The sequence below is a fragment of the Dipteris shenzhenensis genome, chromosome 5 (genome assembly GCF_047967505.1).
Source record: "Dipteris shenzhenensis isolate YYH24624 ecotype China chromosome 5, Dip_SZ_1.0, whole genome shotgun sequence".
NCBI lineage: Eukaryota > Viridiplantae > Streptophyta > Polypodiopsida > Gleicheniales > Dipteridaceae > Dipteris > Dipteris shenzhenensis.
The window spans coordinates 45,006,572-45,019,095 of record NC_141600.1 but is presented as its reverse complement, the minus strand read 5'-3'; positions in this window follow the sequence as shown (position 1 = coordinate 45,019,095).

Below are 12,524 nucleotides of genomic sequence, written 5' to 3'. Positions count from 1 at the left end.
CATCAGTGCCTAGTCAGCACATCCAGTCATCTTGCCATGTAAGTTGCTAGTCAGCATCCACCTTAGCTGTCACATGTCATAGCCCTTGCATGTGACACCCTCTGCCACATCACCCTCCAAGCCACATCATCATTTTTGGCCTTCTTGGGATCAAAATTTAGCCAATCCTTCCGAGAGCCGTATCTTTTGATCCAGAGGAAATTTCACAGAGTTGTAAAAAGCAAAAATGATCACCAGCTTGCGCTCTATGCGTTGATCAGCTCAAATCTACCATTTGACTTTTTTGTAGGCCAGCATAATCAAAACCTTATCATCAAAACCACCTCCTGATCCTTTGCAGTGTACCTAACACTTAAAATGAATCAAGATAAAATTCATTTGTTGCATTTTGCAATTTGATGTGTAGTATAGCTATAGACTAGCATCACCATAGAGGAGATCCAACTCCAGCAAGCCAAGATAGCCATTGCCATATTACTTGATTAGTCCCCACTGGTGTTAGTCCTTTTAGATCTATCATCGAATACACATTCACACAGTGGCACTAGCTCAGTGTCTTGGCATTTGGCACTTCAGCACCTTAGTGTGACACTTGGCAGAGATCTTTCTTGGATTCAGGATTGTTGCATACTTCTTGCATGCACACATGCCTCCCATGTACAATCACATTTGTTGACTATTTTTTGGCATTGGTTCCTACACACATACACATCTGCCTTGTATAGCCTCTTGGCTATCCCGACACACAGTTTCCATCATTCGATTATAGGCTTGATCCTTGGCATACTCAGTTCTCACATGACTTGGCTTTAACCATTTAGCATATTATTGCCATGTGGCAGAAAGGTGACCATAGGTGTGGCCAACCTGAGGATAGGGTTGCCACATGTACTGTCAAAATCTAAGAGATTTTGATGGAATCTTGAACGGATTTTCGTTGATGGTAAGAGTTGTGTCATGTTGTGACCTTCGAGATGGTGCTATGCATGGTGGAGGCTACGTGGAAGATCATCAATTGGAGCCTACGTTGAGAAGGCATTGGCATTGATGTTGAGTTTGTTGCTACTTCAGAGATGGAGACATGCACTAGAGCTACGAAGCCACCGGGTTGGACATAGTTGTTGTTTGCAGTAAGCAGTGGTTGGAGATGGAGCACCATCAGCTCAAGCCTTATGTTCAAGTTTCGCTTTGCATTTGATTGCTATGCTCTATGTTGAAATGGCAGCTCTTTTATATCTCTCATGGTTAGACACTCTCATCGATACATGGGTAAGCCTCTTGCACAATGCACTAGACCACCTCCAACATGTAGTTCTTTGCATCACACAGTTGATGATACACCAATCATGACTTCGGACGAGATCCATGAATGGAAAGAGAACCTTCTTCGGCCATTTATTACCACAGGGTATGGTATAGTCTATGATGCAAACTCGAGCCTCATTGGACTTGAGAGATCAGACACAGATGTTCCACATGTTAGCATGGATCAGCCCATAGTTTCTAATCATGCACATTCCTCGATAATCCCTCATCATGAGGCACACTCCTTGGTAAACCCTCAGCACGAGTTACATTTGGTAGTAAGCCCTCAGCATGAGGCAAATTTGATGGTAAGCCCTTAGCACAAGGTAGTCTCATCGGCATCAGCACAGCATGATTCCAGTGATGTACAAGCATCACATTCATGCACGGATCCAACTCTATCTATTGTCACTGTAGATGTTGATACTCAGTAGGAGTTCACCTGTGATCATGCAATTATTCAGTAGGTGAGTCCTCAGTACGAGGCACTCACATCTTTTGCCACATGCAGAGATACATGCCATAGTGCATTTAGCTCTTCAGGTGATTCCATTCTAGCATTGATCACTGACGGTTTCACCTCTGACACAGAGCATACTTTGGGTTCAGTTCTCTTCAACATTTCATATCAGTAGATCAATCTTTAGGACATTTCAACATCGGCTCAGTCATGCCGCATTGCACCCTTAGATCCAGTTATCACCACCACTTTCAATTAATAGATCATTCCTCAGTAGGAGGATACCTATGCATCAGTGCGGTCCTGCCTCAATATAGTGGACATCATCAGGTTCAGCCATAGCGCACCTTGGGGAGACTTAGAGTTTTAGTATGCACTTATGGCTGTCATATACAGTCCATACGTGATGCAGATACATGGTTGGATCCATGACTTCATATTAGTCCCTACATCAACATTTGGCATCTCATATGCTTCAGGAACATCTCATGCATTCTTACTGATATTCCAAGATTCTAGGCCCTTACACTATCAACTCTTTCTTGACAAGCCTTTGATAGAAAGAGCATAACCAAAACAATGAGCATGCACCACTAAATGAATACAAACCAAGCACAACTTTGTATCATATTAAATAAAGGGACCTTGGCTGGGACCTTGGCCCATTACAAATAGCCACAACTACAAAACAAAGCCCCTACATCTAGTCTGGGTGCTCGCCTCAATCTAAGGTTCACATCTGTATAAGAGAAATAGGACTCAACTCTCAATAAGCTACTAAATAGCAGAGTGATCCCATCATCCTTTAGACTTAGATACTCTATCGACTTGACCATTTGGTAAGCTGACTTCCTAAATCTACTTGAAATGTATATTCTACAACCACATGCCCATATTGTACCAACTATTGTAGTTTTCACGTTGTAGCCTAGCCACTTGGGCTCTCACCACTTGACCCATGGTGACTCATCCTAAGTGCTTAGTCATCAGAGATCAGGTTGCATACATGTTGACCTAGAGTCAACATTTCACCGTGACTTACCTTCATCTATCCACATGAATGTGGAACCAAAATCATAGGATGGCTTGAACAAGTTGGTCTTCAAAACTAGAAGGCCAAAATTTTTGGAATGTTTGCCAGATGAAGAAGCTTGGGCAAGTTGGGGTGCAAGCGAGGCCCATTACTACATTGTCCTCTTTCCATCTACACATTTGAGTAGCTTGCCAATTGTGCAAGGGATCCAACACCACTACTATGAGTGGTTGCACTTTGCGCACAACTTTCCATAGTCGCTGATTGCTCACCCAGGGTTTCAAGACCCATGGTTCTTTCTTCAATTATAAGTTGAGATTAATGACGTGCAACTATTTCATCTACAATCGTGTCTGTAGTGCCGATTGTCTGACCACCCAAGATGGCAATCACCCTTTCCATTCTCAGACCCTTACACTTTTCAATTTGTCTTTGAGGGTCACCTTGCTTATACAATGATGCTTCAATGAGTTTCATAACTAAGTTAGGGTGAACATTACCGCTTATGTATGTAGTTTGATATTCTAACTTTATTTTTATTGCAATTGCCAATGGTCGTGCTATTGTCTAATTGTTGTGGAAGCATAGTTTGAAAACTTCTAGGTTAGTAGCAACATTTATAATGCTGGAACTTTCAAGAAATATTGGCCAAACTTGTGCAAGTAATGTCAGATTTGATCGAATAGTGTACGCGGTGCAACCAACCTTTCTTCAATTGCACTTGTTGAATTGGGTCATTTAGTTTCATATGCCTAGGCGATGCCAGAATAGGAACTTTGTGTTGGTTGATTGTCGCTTGTATCTCAAACATATGGCATTGCATTAGGAAAAAAGGGAGCTCATTTTGGGGCCCTGAGAGAAATTCACAATTTCTTCAGTTTTATTTCCTCTAAAACAATAAAATATGACATAATTCTATTGACATATGGTGCAAAATTTGGTATTTTTGATGTCATCGACATGTCCGGAGTGGGCCAAACCCCCCAGAAAGGCTTTCAAAACACCGAAAACGAGCCCAACCTGTCAAATTTCTTTTATTTGTACAGGTTTCTTTCCATGCCTTTTTGGCCTTTTTTGAATTTGAACAGGTCTCTTTCCGTGCCTTTTTGGCCTTTTTTGGGCCTGCGGGGGGCTGTTTCCAACATTTCAAAAGCCTTTCCACTCTGGATGCACTGGTGATGTCAGAAATACCAAATTCTACACCATACATCAGATATAATAAAGTAGCTCAAGTGTCTACATTGAATGCAAACTTGACCGCATTTCTTTTGTTTTCCTTTTTCTAAAATTTTCAACGTTACATTGGCCCTCCTTTGATTGGTGGAGGGCTATTTTCTTTCTTGGCTAAAAGGCCCCAAAATGATCTCCCTTTTTTCCTAATGTTACTTGCTTTGGTGCGACTTTCAGGTACATTTACAATTTCCATCAATACTAGCAAGGATGCTTTTTTCATGTTAGTTTTGTTAACAAGTGAATCTTTTATATTGGTTTTGAAAGTTTAGATGCCCTAATAAAAATAAATATTTGAAATATTTGCCAAGATTTGAAACTTTTATGCCAAAAAATAAAATTTTTTGCCAGGATTTACATCTTTTACTTCAAAATTCAAAAGAAAATATATAAAAACATACTTTGGCCTATTGATATTATGAAACTAAAAAACATAGGTCAATAAAAATTTGCCAAGCTTTTATATTAGTATATAAGTATACCTTCAATAAAAACATCCATTATCAATAGTGTGATGTTTTCTATTATTGCTTGTTTAGTTTGATATTTTAAAAATATTCTATCTCAACAACAACAAGGGTGCGTGAGTGTGTCTAAAATTAGTGACATTTTTTTTGAATGGCTTTATTTTATTGTTTTGTAAATCTCTTTCTGCTTGTTATTTCCTTTGTTCGCTTTTGTAATCTACTTCAAAGGTACTAAAGACGTTAAGCTAGCTATGTAATTCTTCACCTTTTTATTTTGTGTTGCTATGAATTAGCTTTAGCTATTTTAATTCATGTTAATGAAGGTGTAATAGATGCAAGAAGTAAAATTTATGTGTCTCTTGTCTTTCCATGTTCTATGGATGTGGCAAGTAGCTATTGCTCTTGTGTAGCTTTCAATTGAGTTTTATTTACATTTCAGCCAATGGTACGTTGTCTTCATAGGTATCTTACATGTGTTATTATCTTTTAAAAAGGAGAATTACAATTGCCAGTAGAATTTTCGTATTGCTTGGTAATTTCTATTGCTGTTGTAGTAGGTGTATCATCTAAGATAGTTTCTATTAACATATTTTCCTATGCCGACCAAACATGTAGTTTGTTTCTAGTGTTTTCCTCAACCATGTTGTTCTATGAGATGGATTTGGTAATGATTTGCCCTTGATTCATTGATTAAGTTCTATATAGCAGTTGGGTCATTGTTTGCTTGGGTGTAGCCATTTTTGGTGAGGTTCAGGGACTTTTCTATATATAGGTATCTTGCATGACCCATGACTTATGCATTGTTCAACTGAATTCAGCAAACTTTGTCTTCAAGTTGTAGTACACATTCCAAAATTAAACATGAGAGCAAAAAATTATGGAATAAGGATTTAGAATGAGGTCATTAAAGCATTACAAGTGCTATGTTGTTGCATGTAAAGCATGCATCTTGAAGACTATAGGATATAGCAATTTATTCAAAATCATTAAAATTTTATTCTATACATACATGCAACCAAGTAATCATTCAAAAGTACACTACGTGAGCTTCTGGTCATCCAAAGGACACACCTAAATTAGAACATTAGGCATGAGTTAACGGGCCTCCAATGTTGTGCTAAGGTGATGCATAACCATTTGAGGGCACGCTCTATAACTTTTTTTTGATTTGTTGAAAACTAAAATGGATTGAAAATTTGGAATCCAAACTAGTGGGACTATTGCATGGTGGTCTTAAAACACTGAAATTGTTGGTATTGGTATCTAGATTCACCCTAAAATTGAAGAAGTTAGAAAAGTGCAATTTGTGCATGTGAAAAGATATTTTAATAAATCCAACACTATTTACAATTTTGAATTTTTTTTTTCCATGCACTTGCTTGCTATATGGCTCATAAGCATGCCAAAGGTCATTGTATTTAATAATACATAGCATCAAACCCGATAGTGTGCCCTTTGGCCTATTTATGTTTTGAAGCATTTTAGGCCACATTGCACTTGTTTGGGATATCCAATTCTGCTGACGTGTATTGTCAGAGGGGGAAAAATTGGCAGCTAAAATTTTGCTACTCCCATGAATTTTAAATTTTCACACCTCTTGCCCATCAAATGTTGGAAGATTAAGTACCTCTACAACCTGACCTTGCCCTGCAAATGCCCTGCAACCCGCACGCACCTTGATGTCTTTGTTTAAACACCAATTAGCATGCCCTCTAAAAAAACTCAATATTGATGCCCATGATGCTATAACATGGCTTACAACCAACCTCTTGACAGGTGCACATTCAACATACAGTAAACAAAGCCTTAAGAATACTGTAGTATGCAGAGTGTTCCATGAAGTGAAAGTATATTAAGTGTAAAAGAGAAGTTAGCATGATTGTGATAAAATTAAAGGAGTTTGTGGCCTCCACAGCATATGGCACTTTTCAAACAATCAACTGATTAAAACAAGAAAACTTTCTTGTTTTAACAGTGCGTGCATCATAAGGAATCATGACGATTGTGAGAACATTGCAACTGTGAAGACATGGGAGCGAGTTTAAGTTTTCCCTCTACGTTAAGATGGAGTGACAAATAATGGAGAGACAAACGACTTGCCATAGTTTGGGGAGAGTTTCGATAAACATCACTCATAGTCTGAAAGAGGGGGAAAACTTTGTAGTTGTCATAACATCTAGGGAGAATGAGAAAGATGACCCATACTTTTTGTTGCAGTGCACAAGACCTATGCACAAGGTTGAGGAAACATTCAAGGATAATTGGGGAACAACCTATGAGAAGTGGGATGTACTAGTTGGAGCTTTTTGGTACAAAAAATATCCAAGAGAGGTCGCAATTATGAATTGCTACATAAGAGTCCACAAACATGTGTGTACTCTCATCTAGTAAGAGCTATTAAGTTTCAGATGCAACCTGTGCCACAACGAAAGAAGGGAAAGAGTGTCTTCAAAATGGATTTAGACACACATGAGCACATCTTGGGGTGTCTTGGAGTGGTGGATGAGGACGATTGAGATAGTACTAAGAAAATGTATGTAGTGTCATTGCAAGGAAACAATATGTCCACTTGTCCTAGAAAATGGAATTTGTATTTGAGACTATGCTTCTTTTTAGTATATCCCAAACAATCTCTGTGCTAGTTTTATTAAATTGTTTTTGTAAATCCCAAACGGTAAATCGCATGCTTATTTTTTAGTATATCCCAACAACCACTGCACTGGTTTTCCATAACGAATCCACACATCCTACAAATCCATTCATCTTGTAATAATAGAAGTAAACCACCGCATTGGTGGCTGTTAATATCCTAGTACAACCAAGCACTGCACTAGTGATAACTTATCCTACACTACTACCGTGTTATCCGTAGACTGCTGGTGTGCTATCCTAAAATTTGTTGCACAGTGCTATACTAAAATAGTTCCCTTTAGATTGGTTATCGTTAACTATTAGATTTCAACCACTAGGCTACTTAAAACATTTAAGTACTAACATGGAAGTAGGTCGATACAAAATCAGGTCTTACGAGCACCATAAGAAAGTCCACAAGTCCAAGAAATGTCTGCAAGATTTTTATTTTTCCAAAATACATACAATGACATTTTGTGGCTCAAGGAAATTCAAGACTCCCAACTATCTTATCAACCTCTCTATAGTAGCAAGCATCTCCCAGCTCTTTAGGCTAGACTTCTGATGCACAATGGAAGACCTCTTCACACATTCATATTACACACTGCTTGCTTGACTCTGCCGACTTGTATGCCCTTAATAACTCCTCTTTTTGTTGGGACCTTCCTCTTCATCCTTGTCTTTGTGCTCTATACATCTTCGCACCTCTATCATCATGTCCTGCCAAAAGAAACCTACATCATGAGCTTGATAAGTACCTTAAAGAAGTAGGAAAAATAATAGCTAGGGAAATTAATATTCACTATCTCTGCTGACTCCAAGTAATACACCCACCACTGAGATGCCATCCAACATCGTTTTTAGATAGAACAAAAGCATTCCAAAATTATTTGGGTATGCCATATATTCATTGTAGATGGATCGATAGTAGATGGATCGGTGTATAGAGTTTGGATCAGTGTATAGAGTTTTGGGGCTAGATTTCATAATGGACTCTTGGTTGTGTCTACACTATAGTTAAATAGGGAGAGAGTTCATTGAGCTCGACCTTCTCAATCTTCAGTCTCATGTTAGTTTGGTAATCAAAATCTTTGAGTTCATTGAGCCTGACCTTCTCATTCTTCAGTCTCATGTTAGTTGTCTAATTGAAATCTTTCGTCTCACATTAGTTGTCTAATCAAAATCTTTCATCTCACATTAGTTGACTAATCAAAATCTTTCTGTCTCACATTAGTGATCTCATCAAAATCTTTCGTCTCACATTACTTGTCAAATCAAAATCTTTTATCTCATTAATATCACCGTGCTGGCATGGATCAAAGGACACTATCTAGTCACATAGTTGAGAAAACATTGCTTGCCCAAGTAAACTCTGGAGAAAATTAACAATTCATTAGATTACACATAGATTACATAGATTACATCTCAAAGACTCCTTTCCTTCAAATTACATCTCAAGGACTCCTTGTTTGAGCTCCCTGATTGTAGGCTTGGCCCTCCTTGCTCCCTTCCAGAATGGGGCCGGTTCCTTCCTATAGGGGCCCGGCCCCTCTCTTCATGCCGCTTCCTCTTTCCTTTATTTGAGCTTCCTGGTTGTAGGCTCGGGCCTTCTTGTTCCTTTTTAGAAGGGGCTTGATTCCTCCCTTGAGGCTCCTTTTCCTTGCAACTAGGCTCGGTCTTGGCCTTCTTCAATTTGAGCTCCTTGTCTTTTGTGTCTTTTGCCCAAATGGCAAATTGAGGCAGCAGTACTGACTTGCATGATGATGAGTGATTAGAGGTGGTGGCATCTAAGATTCCCATCGGGCTGGTAGTTAATTTACCAGCCACCACAGTGGCCCTCAATTACTCACCTTTCAGCTACCACCATTGGGCTTGCATGCATGATTACTACTATGAGTGCTGTAAATTACCAGTCATCGGGCTTGCATGCTCATGAGAGTACTACCTAGAGTGCATGGTAATGAGGGATTAGAGGTGATTAGTATTCATGATTTACTTTTGTGGAAATTACTGCCTGGTAATAGTGGCTATTATCAACCACATCTATCGTGGCTACGATTCCACTAGGATGGCAATTAAAATTACCAACCACTGCTCACCCACCACTAGGCTTAAGAATACATGATCACTACGAGTGTAGTAAAAATTACCCCAGTCATCGAGATCACATGCTTATTAGAGTACTAGAGTGCATGGTAATGAGTGATTATAGCCACGTCTGTTGTGGCTACGATTCCACCGGGATGACAGTTAAAATTATCAGCCACTGTTCACCCACCATCGGGATTAGTAGGCATGATCACTATGAGTGCAATAAAAAATACCAGTCACCAGGCTCGCATGCTCAGTAGAGAACTAGAGTGGATGGTAATTAGTGATTACAGCTTCATGATTTACCTTTGTGGGAATTATTGCCTGGTGGTGGTGGCTCTCATTAGCCACGTCTATTGTGGCTAAGATTCCATTGGGCTAGTAGTTAATCTGTAGCTAATTACCAGCCACTAGAGTAGCTTGCTCACCCACCACATGGCATCTGCTTCATGATTACCATCCCATCTGGGGTGGCGCCTAAGATTCCACTATGGTGGCTTGCAATTAATATGGATGGAACCCCGGGCTCCAGCCACCACGATGGCTCGAAATTTATAATATATATAAGATCTATGGCATTTGGCATTTTACTACGCTGAGCTCTCATCTGCTACTTTGCTCTACATGTTCTGCTACTTTGCTCCACGCCCCTCCTCCAACTCTTTTTCACCCCTGCTCTACTTTGCTCCATGCTCCCTCCTCCAACTCTCGTTACTCATCAGCTACCCTACTCATCTGTTGCCCACACACTCATCTTCACCATGTGTACCACCACCCCCCCTTGATGCTATGTGATCCCAATGTCATCGACCTTCTCATATAAGGTGATTGCATTGCACTCACCTGGAGTAAAAATGCTGGCACTAGTGGAGGCCCTTCGTTCCCACAATCAATTCCCCACACATTTGCATGTCACCACCTTAGATGACATGCTCACAGAGGGCCTCTTTATGGTTGTGATGTATGGGTTCCCCCTAGATGTCAACAAAGGCCTCAGTATTTTCAGATCAAAGTACTCTCGTCTTGTTGGGGGGGTCGTAATCTAAGTCCTGGCAATGTGCATGGTCTTCGGCCTCTCCATCGTATCTTCCTTTGGCTCCCTAAAATTTTTTAATGCAACAAGCTAGACTGGTGGAGAACTGAGTTGTACAAATTCCCTCTTACTTAGACGAGGCTCTCAGCAATGGCTGGATGTAATCTTTTGGCCTCTAGGGCTCTCAACGATCTTTTGGCTCACTAGATGTAATGTTTTGGTCTCTAAGTCTCTCAGCAATTGCTGAGTTTTTATTACACTTATGTTATCTCTTTTTGTTCAATTTGAGGCTCTCAGTATGCACTATTGTTAACTTCTATATTTGAATGGTTATGGTCACTAGCTATAATCTTTTGGCCTTTAAGGCTCTCAGCAATTGCTGAGTTTTTATAAATGTAAGATCGTCTATTCAATTTTTGCTTGGTATAAGTTGTTAGTTTTTATATAACCTATTATTAGACATAGATGTATATTGTAATCTCTTTTGCTCAATTTTCTCTCAATAAATTGTACTTTTGCCCTCATTTATATTTACTACAATGAGGACTAAAATGCCAAGAAAGAAGGACTATAATTTCCTTGGTTTATGACCAATAGTAGTGCTAAAATAACTCCAATGACCCACTGTTGTGGTTGCATGGAGATACCTCTAGAAAAATACAACTAAACTTTCAGAAAATGCAATTGATGATATGGCCCTTGAGGGGTCCCCTCTAGGGAAAAGGGCCATATCAACATGCATTATACAATATCCAAGATGCCATTGGACAGAAATGGCATGTCAATATGGCCCTTGCCGTTAGAGGGGACCCCTCAAGGTCCATATCGTCAATTGCATTTTGCTTGGTTGCACAATGGAATACATTTTCTATGGTACGCAAATATATAACTCCAAGAACGAGCACGGTGGTCATCATAGATCTCCTTCTATTTGCCAGTGTGCTGGTCGTCATAGACCTCCTCCTATAATACATAAAAATAGGTAACTCCAAGAACCAATGAGGTCTCTCCAAGACAGCTTGAATTTTGGGTGATGACAGGTCGTCAGGCCAAAGACTGCACTAAAACAATGCTTAGAATGATAGATTGCATCTCATTATTATGCCAAAAACCAAGCGGTGGTCTCTCCAAGCCAACCTATGATTTGCATGGGCTACGGGCAAAGATGCGGCAAAAGTCTGCACGATGATAGGTGGTCAGGCAAGAGACTGCGCTACTGCAGCGATGTTCAAAATGATAGATTGCATCTAATTATTATGCCAAGAACTAGCGCGGTGGTCTCTCCAAGCCAACCTTCAATTTCAATGATTTGCATGGGTGCGGTGTCTAGTGATAGGTGGTAAAGCTGCAGCAAAAGGCTATGCGATGATAAGTGGTAAGGTGGATTAAGACAAAGACTGCGCTGCGCAAAGCAGTGCAGAGATGCCATGTGTCGAGCTATGCAGTGATCATAACAAATAGATTGCATCTCATTATTATGCCAATATGCCTTCATGACATCGAGAAAATTTCTAGCGAGAGTGTGGGTCCGTGTAAAATTTAAATATTCACGCAGAAGCTCATTGCATCGCGGGCCCAAAATGGCCCTGAAAATAGTTTTGCAATTGGCTACACCTAAGAAAGCATTCACCCAGCTACTACATGTTTGTAATTTTGCTCGATGTCTAGTTTAGTTGATGCGCTAGTCCATATTTTGAGAGTTTGAGTGTTTGAGTGTTTTTTCTAAGTGTTGATTTGCTTTGGAAGATGGGTTTGAAGTGAGTTGTTCAAACTTTTATGGTGCTTGACATAAATCCTTTTATTTATAAGTGACCATCCGTAAATGGGCCTTTGCAAAAATGATGACGCTTATAAAATGGCAAAGTGGTCTCCCCAAAGACCATTTCGTGTTATTGGTTTGCTCATGCAAGCCAAGTACTCGTTGTAGCTTTGTACATCATGCAATGTTTGAAGAAATCTGGTAATAAATATGGTTGCAAGCAAGTAACATGTTGTTAAACAATTGCCTTCCAAAGTTCCTCATATGTTAATCCTATCTTAACCAGATATTTTATTGTATCAAATAACCAATCACCAAGGGTGTATTTGTAAGCTCTTACACAAAAAAGTAAATGTTTCCTATAGAGCAGATCGTTAATTGTTTCATTTGATAAATGGTTACTCTAGTTGATGAATGTGATTACTACGCTAGTCACAACGGCATCTTTGATTGATGTTTGCAGTGATTGGAGTGAGTGCTGCCTTAATTTCAACAATGGGTTCAAAGTGTGGTGC